This window comes from Pseudochaenichthys georgianus, chromosome 12 (genome assembly GCF_902827115.2).
Source record: "Pseudochaenichthys georgianus chromosome 12, fPseGeo1.2, whole genome shotgun sequence".
NCBI classification, from domain to species: Eukaryota; Metazoa; Chordata; class Actinopteri; order Perciformes; family Channichthyidae; genus Pseudochaenichthys; species Pseudochaenichthys georgianus.
In genome coordinates this window covers 8,767,061-8,781,526 of record NC_047514.1, presented here as the reverse complement: position 1 = coordinate 8,781,526, position 14,466 = coordinate 8,767,061, and positions in this window count along the sequence as shown.

Below are 14,466 nucleotides of genomic sequence, written 5' to 3'. Positions count from 1 at the left end.
GTTGCTTGTCCTATATTGCTAAACACTGTCTTTGGAATTAAATGCATAATTCGACAGATCAGACATGTGCAGTGAAGCATCCTGACCTCACATCACTAGAGCGTCTCGTTTATTCTCTTGCCCTCTCATCCATCCGTCACTTTCAATACGAGTTGGTTTTGAATATGTTCATTATTACCCACTGCTCCCAACCACTTATATAAAGTCAGAGATGCTGTAGCGCTGGTGCCCTGCTAATATCTTGTTATGGTTATATAACACTTTTTGATCAGTCATACTGTATATGAAACAACATCAGTCCGTCATGTTCTGTTGGACACAATATTCATTATTATTAGTTAATCAATCTATTATAATTACTTTTCATCCAGGTGGACTCTGCTAAATTTGGCTTTCCATTGAATACTTATTTAGCAAAAAAACAAAGTCAATCTACATTATACACGGGATGATCATAGTGATACGGTTTCTTCCCCCATGGACCATCTATGCAATTGAATTATTTAATAGACTTGTAGACGAAAACTACAAAACTCAAAAAACTTTGTTGCCTGTTACAAGCCAAAGCAAATATTTGAAACTCTAAACACCAATTGTCAATCATCATGTCAATAACCTAATGTCCTTTTTGTTGTGTTTAATATTTGTATTCTTCTGATTATTGGGTTATCAATTGACTTGTCATTCTTGGTATGTTGCCAACTTGCTAGCTGCTTATCACAATGCAACACTAAGCTTCAGAGTTGCTGTTGATAACTTATCAAACAGACTACAATTTCAGGTATTCCCATCAATGCCTTTCGTCCATATACAATTTATCGTGTAGTGCCCTCTTTACAATCTCTCACATGTAACCCTCGATAAGCGTACACTGGCATTATTTCTGGTAATATTTGCTGTGTCACATTATGGTAACACATTCTCCAGTTTGTCTGGTAGAAAGAATGCCCCCTGATTTAAATACCCTGTTTTTTTCAGTCTTGATAATCGGACTGTTTACCAAATGATTTAAAATGGCACTCAGATATCAGCAGTGAGTTTTAATGTGTCATGTTGGCTTCTTGTGATTAAGTAGTAACTTCCAGTCATTCCTATGGCTCAGGCAGTGCGACGCTTTGTTGTATCAATTATCCCTAGTCGCTCAAGGGGAGACTTTGATATATGGCTTATTACGTAGTGAATCCCCAGTTGGTAGCTGTGCAGCTCCTGTTGCTTGCAATATGTGTGTGTTGTGTTAGCAAATTTAACACTGAGGAAAAGTGTGTGTTTCAACCCCAGCGACAGTTCATCACTTTGAAACCCATACATTTAACTAATGAAATCTGGCATTATGGATATATATATCAGAAGTAAATGTTTTCCTATAATGCAGGGACCAGTTTGTGTTGGTACACACGCAATAAAACATTTGTACACACTTGTCTATATATGTGTCGAGGTCTCTTTTGCGAAGGGGTTTGAAAACAACATGTGAATCTTTGTTAAGATGCAGAGGATTGTTGAAGCTACTCTACTCAGCAAATTGAACCCAAGAAAATTGATGGCACTTTCGAAGAATTCAGCAGTAGACACTTTTATGTTGAACAGGCATTAGCAAGAGGTTGTTAGAGTTCAATGTGAAGAGGAGTAAAATGCAGACTGTGAGTTCCATCCATCCTCCAAACTACCTTGAAAGTGGTGTGGGAGCGAGGACATTTGGATGTGTTTTTGAGATGACGTGATTAAGTGTTGGAGCAGCAGGATCTGTTGAAAATGGAGGCTGGGCATGGTGAAAGTAGATTGGGACTTACATTTGCAAATGGAGGTGACAGAAGAATAAGGTGGATGGTGGAAATTAGAAGGGCCCCATTATGCTTTGGGGGTTTTCCCATTCCTGGGTGTTGAAATACCGCTGAAATACTCTGCAATGGAACTACTGCGTCTCAGATCAAACTTCAAGACCCCCACAGTTCTGCTTGCCCACCGTGACATTCTCCTCAAATGACCAAGATATGTCCATTGTGGATCTGGTCGAAACTCGCTGGACACACAACACAAAAATAACACAAATATTCGCTCCTTCTGGTCCACTAAGCCCCGCCCCCCTCACACTGTCACCTGCACTGTCAATCATACTGTGTTATCCCCACTGCCCAAAGCAGCCACCTATACGCCATTTGATTACTTGAAATTAGCTATTTTCAATGTAAGATCTCTCACCAGTAAGGCCCTGCTGGTTTCTGAGCTCATTGTGGACAGAAAGCTTGACTTTGTATGCCTCACCGAGACTTGGCAACAGCCTAATGACTTCTCCCAGTTAAATGAAGCCGTTCCACCGGGCTTTGCCTATATGTGTAAACCCCGCAACACCGGGAGAGGGGGTGGTCTCGCCTTGCTCTACCGTAAGGACATCAAAGTCACTGCTGTCACTGTCCCCCATCACTCTTCCTTTGAATGTCTAGCTGTTAAACTCTCAGGCCCCAAACCCATCATTATTGTCACCATCTACAGACCACCAAAACACTCTGCTGTTTTTCTCACTGAATTTTCCTCTTTTATTAACATCTGTATGTGCAATGTCCCCCACTGTTATTCTCACTGGAGACTTTAACATCCACATTGACGACCCATCCAGTGTTTTTGCCAATGACTTCATCTCACTCCTCGACTGTCTTAGTATCACACAACATGTTAACTTTCCTACCCATAATAAAGGTCACATACTGGACTTGATCTGCTCCACTGGCATTACTCCTTGTAATGTCACCGATGCCGAGTTTTCTATCTCTGACCACAAAGTTGTGCTCTTTGAGGTTCACACGGGGGGCGTGAGTGTGGGCAAAGGAGACTGTGCGGGTTTTGACAGGGGCCAGGGCGTCAAGCGAGGAGGACAGACAGTCATTGTAGTGACTCACCAAGTCAGCAGGGGAAGAGGATGCAAGAGAGATGGGGTAGGAGTTGATCAGGGTGGTGAGATCTGTGTGGTCGATGTGTTTGATATTTCTGAAGGAGATGATCCGTTCTTCTCGGGGGGATCAAAAGCTAAAGAAGAACGGATCATCTCCTTCAGAAATATCAAACACATCGACCCCACAGATCTCACCACCCTGATCAACTCCTACCCCATCTCTCTTGCATCCTCTTCCCCTGCTGACTTGGTGAGTCACTACAATGACTGTCTGTCCTCCTCGCTTGACGCCCTGGCCCCTGTCAAAACCCGCACAGTCTCCTTTGCCCACACCGCTCCTTGGTTCACCTCCGACGGCTCAAAACAACTGGTCGTCGACTTGAACGGCTGTGTCAAAAGACCGGACTATCAGTACACACCCACATCTTTGCTGATCACCTACATCACTACAAGAACGCCTTCTCCACTGCCAAATCCACCTACTACTCCAACCTCATCAGCACTGGCACCGGTAACACGAGAGCCCTTTTCTCAACAGTTAGCCACCTACTTCAGCCCCCCAGAACCCTCCCTCCTAATATCTCCCCTGAACGCTGCACTGACTTTCTGCAATTTTTCAGCTCCAAAGTAAGCAACATCCACCTACAGCTGGCCTCATCAGGCGCCCCCTCAACGGACCCACTCTGGATGGCCACCACGGTCCAACCACCCACCAGCACCCTCTCCAACTTCACTCCAGCATCAGAAGCCACCATCTCCAAGCTCATCTACAAAGCCAAATGCACCACCTGCCAGCTTGATCCCCTCCCCACTACCCTCATCAAAGCCTGTCTGCCGTCCATTTCCCCCATGATCACAAAAATAATTAACTCCTCCCTCATTTCTGGAACTGTACCCCCCACCCTCAAAATGGCTGCAATCACACCCACCCTCAAAAAACCCAATGCTGACCCAGCTGACCTTAACCACTACAGGCCCATCTCCAACCTTCCCTTCATTTCAAAAACCCTTGAAAGGGTGGTTGCCGCTCAACTCCAGTCCCACCTCGACTCAAACAACCTCCATGAATCCTTCCAATCTGGTTTCCGCTCAATGCACAGTACCGAAACAGCTCTGGTTAAAATCACCAACGACTTCCTCCGTTCAGCTGACTCTGGACTGCTCACCATCCTCATCCTCCTCGACCTCACCGCTGCCTTCGACACAATCTCCCACCCACTACTCCTGGAACGCTTGGCTGACATTGGGATCACTGGTGTTGCACTCTCCTGGTTCTCCTCCTACCTTACCAACAGACAACAGTTTGTCCAGCTGGGGAACCACAGGTCAGGGTGTTCTCCTGTTTCACTGGGTGTCCCCCAGGGGTCAGTATTGGGTCCACTCCTATTCATCATTTACCTCCTCCCACTAGGCACAATCCTCCATCACCATGGCATCCACTTTCACTGCTATGCTGACGACACGCAAGTCTATATCTCAACCAAACCCAACACCGCCCTCCCGCCCACCTCCCTCACCACCTGCCTCCAGGATATCAGGAGCTGGATGAGCAGGAACTTCCTGAAGCTAAATGGTAGTAAAACTGAGGCCCTGCTCATCGGCTCAAAAAACACCCTCTCCAAAATCCTAACCACCACACCCCCAAGCATCATGATCGACGGCTTCCCTGTATCCTTCACCAGCCAAGTCAAAAGCCTTGGCGTCATCCTGGACAGCACCCTTTCGTTTGCACCCCACATAAAAAACATCACCCGGACTGCCTTCTTCCATATCCGCAACATTTCCAGACTCCGCCCATCCCTTTCACAATCCAGCACCGAAATCCTGGTTAATGCATTTGTCACATCCCGGATTGACCACTGTAATGCTATCCTCTCTGGCCTACCCACAAAACTACTCAACAGACTCCAAATCATTCAAAACTCGGCTGCCCGGATCATTACCTGTACCAAATCGTCTGACCACATCACCCCCATCCTCATCCAACTTCACTGGCTCCCTGTTCAGCACCGGATTGACTACAAAAACCTTCTGCTTACATACAAAGCCCTCAACAACCTCACCCCCACCTATCTCTCAAACCTCCTCCAGGAATACACCCCCTCCCGCTCCCTGCGCTCATCCTCAGCCGGACTCCTGACGGTCCCCACCTCCCGCCTTAGCACCATGGGAGCCAGGGCTTTTAGCTGCACCGCACCCAGGCTCTGGAACTCTCTGCCTCCACACATCAAACAGTCTGACTCCATCACGACATTCAAATCCCACCTCAAAACCCACCTGTTTAAACTGGCCTACTCACTCTAAAACACATTCAACCTGCTATCACAGATCCCCCTCTCACTCCGTCACTCCACACTCTTGTCTTGCCTGTTTTATGCTTTTATGCTGCTGTATTGCCTTGTCGGTTCGATTAAATTGTGTTCCGTTTTTGTTTTAGCTGTTTTAACTTTGAAATGCACTGTAAGGCGACCTTGGGTGTCCTGAAAGGCGCCTCGAAATAAAACGTATTATTATTATTATATAGGGTTTTGTGCATGTAAATGGTCTGCAAATACTTCAATCTCCAGAATGAGTTTCTCTCCCACACACTCCGCCCCTGCTCAAACGCCTCGATCAGACTCCTTTGTATACATATCCTTTATTTAACCAGGTAAAAGTCTTATTGAGATTAAAAAATTTTTTTCCAAGAGCGAACTGGCCAAGAAAGGCAGCATGAACAAAGTTACAACAGATAAAACACATACAATATATGTAGACGAATACAACCGTCGTAAAACACAAATGAATTGGCACATTAACCAGTCAATATGCAAATAAAAGAAACTATTATGAAACATTAAAAACTGACACAATTTATTTTAAAACGACTTCAATTAAGGGATATAGCAATCACATCGACCAAAGGATTCTTGTTCTCTGTCCTTTAAGATGGACTTGAACTCCCCCAATCGGACAGTTTCAGCTCCTTCTGTATATTATTCTAAGCAGAAAGGGCAGCATATTTAAAAGCTTTTTTACCCAGTTCTGTTCTTACTTTAGGAACCAGCATCTGAATAAAATGTTGGGAGCGCAGACCATAGACTTTGTTTTTACACGTATATGTATACACAACTAAGCTAAAAGCCAAAACATTGTACGAGATAAGCTAAGGGGAGGGACATCTCTTAGCGGTTAACCAATCACAACAGAGTCGGCCAGCTAACCAATCAGAGCAGACTGGGCTCTGGTGTTAGACATAGGGGGAAAATAGGTGCTGCAGCCCAGGCAGTGTGAGAAAAATAAAGAGCTTTTTTCCCCAACATTAAAGCATGTAAACGTGCCACAGTAGAGAGACCAATATGAATCAGAAGATTACCATCATAGGGCCCCTTTAAATTATTAGGCTGAGCCGTCTGTCAGAAAGGGACGTTGAGTATCCTCTATTGTTATTACACGATATTTTTGTGGATTTACAGATGTCAGAATGAGCTTTAACAATAGCCAGTGTCAATTAATGACCCGCTAATTCAATCCACAAGTACTGCGTGAAAAACATAAAACAAAAAAGCTGATTCAGCTAAGTAATCTCTTTTTCGTCTTTTGCTACCCCAACATTATGCACTTTATTTCTACTGGAACTTATTCACGCCTGCAGCGAAATATGCTCTTTTGGCATTTCCCTCTTTATTTTCACCTTACATCAAAGAAGTGGGAGAGGCAAAACTCAAAGGTAACAATGTGACATTTGGGACTTAATAATAAGGGCGATAAATTAACAGATTGTATTTCACACATGCCACATTTGTACACTGACTCAATGTGTCAATTTATCACCGCCATGCTTTACCGGGATTAGTGTATAGAATATTGGACAAAGCATAAAAATAGATTACCAGTTAATTAAAAGTCTCATTAAAGCAATGTAATTAATTTCCTCCCAGCCATGAAGTGCCTTCCCTTTATTTACATTCCTGTATTGTTTTAACACCATACATATTTTTATTTCTCTTTCATTTTATCAATGCTCATTGCCCAAAGGTAAAAACATTACTTTAATATAATAACGTATGAGTAATGCAACCATTTATCCTGTATATTAAATAATTACAAAACAATTTCAATGAGGACATTTCTTTAGTTGGAAACATACTGCTACGCATATTGGATTTTTTAAAATCAAGTCAATGTAAAAAACATTCACGGTTGACATAATAGAACAGTTAGATTTGTATATACATTTGATATCCTATTTCATGTACTCGGTCTTACTTTTTCTGCTATCAGGAATAATAATAATAAATAATAATATATTTATTTTGGGGGGCGCCTTTCATAACACCCAAGGACACCTTACAGGGTTACAGATTTACAATTTACATTTACAATTTTACCTTACAAATTAAAACAGTGGATTTAGTGAAGTATCAGCCGGGGTAAGACAAGACAAACAACAGGAAATTGACTACACAAGGACACAAAAGGACACAGGGTACAGATTATAAAGAAAATGCCAGTTTGAACAGGTGGGTTTTGAGTTGGGTTTTGAATGTTGTTATGGAATCAGACTGTCGGATGTGTAGTGGCAGGGTGTTCCAGAGTCTGGGAGCCGAGCAGCTGAAAGCTTGAGCACCCATGGTTTTGAGACGATAGCTTGGGACGGTGAGAAGTCCTACGGACGAAGAGCGGAGGGTCCGGGAGGGGGTGTACTCCTGAAGGAGGTCAGAGATGTAGATGGGGGCAAGGTTATGGACAGCTTTGTATATGAGTAGAATGTTTTTGTAGTCAATACGGTAGCGTACAGGAAGCCAGTGTAGCTGAGTGAGAATGGGGGTGATGTGGTCGGATGAGTTGGTGCGGGTGATGATCCGGGCAGCAGAGAGGAATGAGCACATCTTGTACATCATGACATATGTAGCCCAGATTATATCTCAGTTTAGCCTTAAGGCTTTTTTAAAGGTGCTATAGTTTTATGATGTCCATTATTTCAGTGCTATTAAAGGTCAAATGGAGCATGAAATCAAACGATGTTCCAGCACAGTCATGCTTGATGTTCACACTGCGCAACACACACACGTATATTAAGTGGCCTCACATATCTTTGTCATTTGCTTCCTTCCACGTACAAAAGTTACTATCTTTTATTTCTTAGCCTTACAATAAACACTGATGCTGAAATATTAATCACACTAACCAGGAAGTAACTTATGCGTGTTACGGTGTGTGAAGCAGGCAGGACCCAAATGCAGATTTAAACTGAAAATTCCTTTATTTCAAGGCTACCGAATACTAATAAAGACAAAACAGAACACTCACCGGAGACTTAGTCACAAACAAAAGACGAACCAACACTGTACGCAGGAAGAGAACAGACTAAATACAGGGAGGGGTAATCAAAACTATGGCCACCAGGGTGGGTGGAGGGGGTCTGGTGGTCGGGTCTTGGGCTGACAGCCCAGGGGCACGGCAGAGGACCAGGAAGGGGTCTCGGGCGGACGGCCCGGGGGCAAGGCAGAAGCCGAAAAGGGGGACTCGGGCGGACGGCCCGGGGGCAAGGCAGAGTTAAAAAAGGGGGACTCGGGCGGACGGCCCGGGGGCAAGGCAGAGTCCAAGGTGGGGCGAAGGCCAAACAGCTCTGGAGGCCGGGCAGGACCCGGTGTCGGCCGAACAGGAACCGGAGCCGGTGGGACAAGCTCCAGGTGTCATTGTGACACCCGACAGTTTCCTTCAGTATACTGTGATGCCTTTCGGTATGTGTAACGCACCTGCCACCTTTCAGAGGCTTGTAAATCTTGTATTAGGATATGTTCCAAACTGTAAGGCATATCTGGACAACATTGTTGTCTATTCTAATGACTGGTCTAGCCACATGTCTACCTTAAGAGAAGTTTTTAAATGCTTGTCGGCCGCATCCCTAACGCTTAACCTTGCCAAATGTGAATTTGGAAAAGGTACCGTTCTCTACCTTGGTCAGCAGGTTGGTCGAGGGCAGGTGTGCCCTGCAGATGCAAAGATCAGGGCAATTGCCTCCCTCCCAGTGCCATCCACCGGGAGGGAACTTCGCCCGCTTCCTAGGAATGGCAGGGTACAATCGCCGTTTCTGCAGAAACTTCTCCTCGGTGGCGGCCCCACTCACTACGTTGACCAGTCCCTCAAAGCCTTTCGTTTGGTCCGGTGAGTGTCAACAGTCATTTGAGAGCCTAAAAGGTATTCTGTGTTGTACTCCTGTTCTTTCTGCACCAGACTTTTCGAAGCCATTCAAGCTCAAGGTCGATGCCAGTGGAGTTGGGACAGGGGCTGTTCTTCTACAAGAAGATGCACAGGCCATCGATCATCCTGTGAGCTACTTCTCCCGAATGTTTAACAAACATCAGTTGAAGTACTCTACTATTGAAAAAGAAGCTTTAGCTCTATTGTTTGCCTTGCAGCACTTTTGCGGCTTTCACACCAGCGTTTTTCCCTTTCTAGCTCCGAGCAGGAGCTTTTCTGGTTCAGCTCCGGTTTCCCTTTTCTGCTCCCGCTCTGTTCACACCGCCCAGAGCTGCCGCTGCTGCGTCATGATGTCACCGTTTACGTGCCTGCGTCATAAAATCCAAACCGTGCGGAAATCCCTCACATCGACAACAACAACAATGGCCGATTGTATTGAAGCGCTGTTCGCTTTGGTTATCCTCTTACGAAACGAAATGGAAGGCATCGGACGACTTTACAAGGGACAACTTTACTTGAAACTTCACAAACATCACATGCGAAATGCAAGACTTCTTTGTGGTCTTCAGCATCTACCTGCCCCCGCCTCGACGTAAGAGAGACGTAAGCGACGCCGCATATTAGCTCCGAAGCTCTTGCCTCTAGACTGACAATTTTTTGGAGTTGGAAGTGAACCGGATTCCGGAGCTAAGAGGCGGCGCCTCTGCGGTGTGAACAGGAAAAAAACGGTACTTTTCAGGCTCCAGCTCCGAGCCGGAGCTGAAAACGCGTTGGTGTGAAAGGGGCATTTGAGGTGTATCTTGGCTCCAGTGTAAAACCTATTAAGGTATACACTGATCACAATCCCCTGGTTTTTCTCTCAAGGATGTACAACCACAATCAACGCCTTATGCGTTGGTCATTGATTGTCCAGAACTACAACCTTGACATAAGCCATAAAAAGGGGTCCGATAATGTTCTTGCCGATGCACTATCTCGTGCTATGTAAATAGAAAATGTTCATTGTCAGGTCCAAACATACTGTTTGGATTTATATGTGTGGGGGCGTTACGTGCCAGGCAGGCTGTACTTGTGTGGTTTTCCTTCCCTCCTGTGTTTCTCTCTTCTCCCTGTCTTCTGCACAGCTAATCAGCAGCTGATCGGTATCTGCCTGTGCACCTAAGTCTGATGGCTGATTGGATCCTCTCACCCTCAGATGGCCTATCAGCAGCCAGGGCCGACCATAAAGGAGGCACCCAGGAAGTCTTCTCGCTCTCTCACTCTGGGCCTGTTGCTGATGAAGGAGCCTGCAGTGTTTAGCAACTCATTCTCTTTGTATTGTCTGACCTTTTTGAAAGTGTGTGTGTTGAGAGGTGGAGGAGTTAGGTAAGTCTGGGGTACCCTGTACATTTCTCACCACGTAGCTAACTAATGTTTAGACACACTAGGTTAGCGGATTGTTGCCACCCCTGTATATTGTTTTGTCAAATTCTTTGTAGTTTAGTTAGTGAGGGTTTTTTTGTTTGAGTTTTGGTTTCGAAGGGTAGATGTAGAGATAGGCCTGGTTTTGTTATGCTTGTTTCTTTTGTTAGGCACAATCCTTTGACTTCTCCTCCTCCTCACCAACAGAGTGTTTCAATTATATGTCCGTTCGGTTCGGGGTTTACACAAAATAAACCTTTTGTCAACTGTTACGCTGACTCCCTCATTTTTATTGGTTGTATGTTATTGTCTCCAGGTCCCCTAGGCCTTAGTGGGGACGTAACAAATAGAACAGGACAAGGGGTTGGCAGGACCCCCGGCAGAAGAGTTGCCGGCGGGACCCCCAGAGGAACAGGACAAAGGATTTGCATGACCCCCGGCAGGAGAGCAGTCGGCGGGACCTCCAACGGCACAGGACATAGGGTTGGCAGGACCCCCGGCAGAAGAGTCGTCGGCGGGACCCCCAACGGGACAGGACACAGGGTTGGCAGGACCCCCGGCTGGGGCCAGAACTGGGGCTGAAACCATGGCTGCCGGGGCCAGAACTGGGGCCGGAATGGCTGCTGGGGCCAGAACTGAGGCTGGAACCATGGCCAGAACTGGGTCTGGAACCATGGCTGCTGGGGCCAGGACCAGGGCCGGAACCATGGCCGCTGGGGCCAGAACTAGGGCCGGGACCATGGATCTTTGGGCTCGGGCTGCTAACCTGGCCTTGTGACTCGTTTAGGAGCCGTTTGGAGGCTCCGTGGACCTCCAAAGGCCAGATGAGTTCCAGAGAACGGCTCCTGGACAGGAGCAGGAAATGGGGCAGAAGCCAGGGTTGACTCCAAACGGACCACACCGATGCGTGTGGTGTCATAACGGGAGTTGGGAGGCCTGGGGCTGTCAGGCAGGGGATAACACACCATGAGGAAATCCAAAATCCCGCCCGGTAAGAATTTAACCAAGCCTGGTTTCTCCATCGTAATCTGGCGTGCTTCTGCCAGAACAGCCTCTCGCTGCTGAACCCTGGACGCTCCCAACCATCGACTAGAGCAGCCAGCCAAAGCAAAGGAAAACTCCAATATCTCCTGCTCAAAAGGATCTGCTGGGCCCATATTTAGGTTGGTTCGTTCTGTTACGGTGTGTGAAGCAAGCAGGACCCAAATGCAGATTTAAACTGAAAATTCCTTTATTTCAAGGCTACCGGATACTAATAAAGACAAAACAGAACACTCACCGGAGACTTAGTCACAAACAAAAGACGAACCAACACTGAACACAGGAAGAGAACAGACTAAATACAGGGAGGGGTAATCACAAGATGAGAAACAGCCGGGCAGGGGAGGAGAAACACAAGGGCCACAAGTGAACACAATCAGACAACTAGACACACCAGGGAAACTAATGACAGGGAAAAAACACAGGAAGAAGGACCAGACAATATACAAGGAGGAAAATACCCATAACCAGACATACAAAACTACAAACGTGACAAAACATGAGAATCCTGACAACTGCTAACAGAGCACTTATATACTAATAAAGGACTGGCTTATCTATAGCCAGTTGAGTAGCACTTGAAATGTTTGGCTCTATGAAACCTGATGTACTTATATGATTCTGTTTTCTTCAAGGTTGTGTCTTCCTGGTCGAATGTACTTATTGTAAGTCGCTTTGGATAAAAGCGTCAGCTAAATGCAATGTAATGTAATGTATGTGTCCGTCTCTCCCCAGAGGATTCAGACAAAACACTTATTTCTTTTTTCTTCCTTGTGTTCATTCCCTTCGCTCACTCCACTTCCATCTTCAGTGACCATTTTTTTATATTATTTTTATTGCATTTCTGGTTTATTGGACATTATAGCTGAATATTATATGCATAGGGAGTAATAAAATATAGAAAACAGGCTGAGATAGGGGAAGAGTTAAAGTCAGGGAAAGAATAAAGGAAAAGGAGGTAACCATTGTTTTTAATTTACCAATTTTTGCATTTGAATCTTGAGCTGTTGCTCTCATTCTTCTATAACCGCAACAACATTACAGTTTAACTAGAGCAGAGGGAAACACTGGTTTGTAACTCAAAGTATCCCTTCTTTCTGACTGTGAAGGGATGCTATTGAAGACAGAAAGGTCATAGATCTCCCATCATGCTCCAAAACAGTCTCCAGCTTTTAAAGGGAACTGGGTATGTTTTGTGGGCAAGCAACCGCTGAGATGGGGATAGTACATTGTTTAGGGATTAAACGTTGAACGAATGTACTCTGAAAAGCTGAAAGAGGTTTTTATTCCTACAAGAATATAAGTTTACCCATCAGACAAGCATTAAACACAACATGTCCAAAAGTATTATGTGATTTTAAAGGGGATGTTTCATGCTCATATTGAGGTTGATATTTGTATTTTGTGCTTCTTCTGTGACATGTTTAAATGCTTAAAATATGAAAAAGTGCTTTATATTTCCCATACTATGTGCCTCTTTTCACTCCCTGTCTGAAACCAGAGCCCAGTCTGCTCTAAATGATTAGCTGGCCGGCTCAGTTGTGATAAGTCAACCGCTTAGAGATGTCACGCCTTTTAGCCTATCCTCTGTTGGAGTGCTAGGAAGCGCAAGTGTTACATGGTGATGTCACCATGTTAAGGAAGTAAACAAAGGAGTCCAATCGGGGCCTTTTCGGCAGGGGGAGAGTGTGTCCTATATAACAGACTACAGAAAAAGGAAAATTGTTTATGGAGGCCCTATTGTACCAAAAAGTACAATAGGGCCTCCATAAAAATGGATCCCTATCATAAGCATTAATACACTACACATAGTCACTTTCAGCCAAACAAGCATTATAACAGGGTCAGCCATGTTGGGTGATGAGACCGGTCTCACAGCTGGTGTTCAAATTCATCTAGGAGCTGAGGCCGAGGGCAAGACTCTCTGGAGAGCAGTGAGGTTCTTTCAAATGAGCAGTGGTGACTGGTCATTAGGGGCAGGTGGGGCACACAGTGTCTACAGTGTGTGCCTATTGAGCTGTTTAGAGCCATGTGGGACACAACCCGATCCTGCCCCTCCCTCTCACTGTCTAAGTGAACGGTGACTGTAAAAACTACACTGCGCATGCTCAGAGTATTTTCTTATTTAATGTGTGTGGCAAAGAATAATGACCATAGGGGCATAGAGCTGCCATCCCCACCATACGTCATCTCACATAATTCAGAGCTGATTGGCTGTAAGTACGTGTGCCGCGAAAAGTGTGGTGTGTGAAGAGGAGACGAGAGAGCTGCAGTGACACGTCCTAAAACCCGGAAGTAAGCTGTGCATGGCTTCCCTCGACAAAAAAGCAATGAGATTTCTCCATAGGATTTTAGAAAATAGCTCCAAATAAGATCTGTGGGAAACAAACCTGTTAGATAAATGCACGTTTTGTTCAGCCGGATGTCTACCCTACTTTTCAAATCATAAATCTATTGATTAGATTAGATCTATGATAGACTTTTACAAAAAAGTAATAGAGATTTTTGTCCAGAAGGATAGGCAAATGGACTTCATCTTCAAGTCAAGGTAAGACCGCAATTTTATTGAAAATGGGATCTTACTAAGAGAGAACAATTCAATATTTAAATGATAAAATTACATTTTTTGGGTATCCTTTTGTTGAACTGTCTGTTTAAAATTAATCGAAGCATCAGATAAAAAAAGCTTTTGAAAGTAATATTATATTTTGATTTAGGTCAAAATATAATATTTGTAAACCTGAAGAGTCAGTGCCTCACCAGCAGAAGCTTATAGACATCTAAGTTTTTTGTGCCCCACCACTTTTGTATATATAAAAACGCCACTGCAAATGAGACACAGAACACCATTGCTTTATGGACCCTGCTTGAAACAGGAAAGGGCCTTTTCTTAACTGTTGTCACCCAGATGAAAGCACACTTCGTCTTTTAAATTCTTTTTTTTAACTACA